This window comes from Cyprinodon variegatus, unplaced genomic scaffold (genome assembly GCF_000732505.1).
Source record: "Cyprinodon variegatus isolate N-32 unplaced genomic scaffold, C_variegatus-1.0 Scaffold1320, whole genome shotgun sequence".
Taxonomy (NCBI): domain Eukaryota; kingdom Metazoa; phylum Chordata; class Actinopteri; order Cyprinodontiformes; family Cyprinodontidae; genus Cyprinodon; species Cyprinodon variegatus.
The window spans coordinates 72,424-73,849 of NW_015151773.1; the positions used below are offsets into that span (position 1 = coordinate 72,424).

At 37.0% G+C, this 1,426-nt stretch overlaps 1 protein-coding gene across 1 annotated transcript in view; it reads right to left on the minus strand.

Moving 5' to 3' along the window:
• Positions 1 to 1,426, minus strand: part of immt (inner membrane mitochondrial protein) — a 15,470-nt gene that overhangs the window by 12,895 nt on the left and 1,149 nt on the right. The window lies entirely within an intron of this gene.

The window sequence follows — 1,426 nt, forward strand, 5'->3', positions numbered from 1 at the left end:
ATATCTTCAGATAGTTATTTCGTTTATATATGCAGATAGTTATAATTATTGTTAGTAGATTTCTAAGTTGTTTTTCTATGAGAATAGACTTCCAGGCTTAGATCTACTTTTCTAGAACTCAGTTTGGATCTATGAAAGTTCCTCATTATAGAAAATAAGAGGCAGTGGAAGGAAAACTGGATGAGACAAGATCTGCATGATCTGAGAATGATGGAGGAAGAGAGAACCGCCTGTTTAACCTGCATTTATTAGCTGGTTTTCACTGGTAGCTCCAAATATTGTGGAGATTAAACTTTTAGTATTTAATCAGGTGAGACAACAATAATAATCATCATCATAATAATAATAATAATAATAATAATAATAATAATAATAATAAGCCTGATGAGATTCTATGTGTTTGGAGGGATTTTGTTTGGATTGTGTTTATTTTAGATAACTGAAAAGGATAGGAGTTAAACTTTATTGATCTACAGAAATTCCCTCTGCATCTAACCCCTCCCCTTGGGGAGCAGTGGGCTGCCATTGTGTGGCACCTGGTGAGCAGTGAGGGGTTAAGGGTCTTCCTCAGGGACCCAGAGTGCAGTCTGTGGGGATGGAACCCGGTACTGCAACCTTCTCAGGGCAAAAGCTGCTCTAACCTCTGGGCCATCATTCCTCCAGACTGATAGAAAGCAGACTGAATGAGAGCGGTGGGAAACAGGACCACTGATGGAAGCGTTTAACAGAGAGCAGGCAGGAGTCGGCTAGAAAGAAAAGCAGATGGAGAGGCTCAATGGTCAGATGGCACTAATAAACACCATTAATCTAATGAAATAGGAGAGGAACCTTCCTGGATTTCACCCTTCTTGTTGTTCAAATATTTATAAACATGTTAAAATGGATGAAAGCATCACTGTCTCCGTTTCTCCTATTTTAATTTTGATAAGTTTTTATTTCTATGTATGGGCTGAAATGTCTTTAGGTTGGATTTCAGGGATCTGGTCACTTAATGTTTTATCTGCTGCGTCACAACTGGCCATAAGAACCTCCCAGCTGCCCCACTTAGGACTGAGGCAAGGCAAGTTTATTTGTATAGCACAATTCAGTACAAAGACAATGCAAAGTGCTTTACATGATTAAAATATAGGAAAATAAAACAGAATCCAAGCAAGTAGGAAAAAATTAAATAAAATAGAAAGTGCAGAAACAAAAAAGAATATTAAAAACAGTTGGACTTAAGAAAATAAAAAAGTTGAATTAATGATGTTTTAGTTGAATTGTTTAACTAGAACAGTGGAAGGCAATCCTAAACAAATGTGTTTTTAGTCTTGATTTAAAGGAACTCAGGCTTTCAACACTTTTACAGTTTTCTGGAAGTTTGTTCCAGATAAGTGGAGCATAGGAACTAAATGCTGCTTCTCCATGTTTAGTTCTGGTTCTAGGT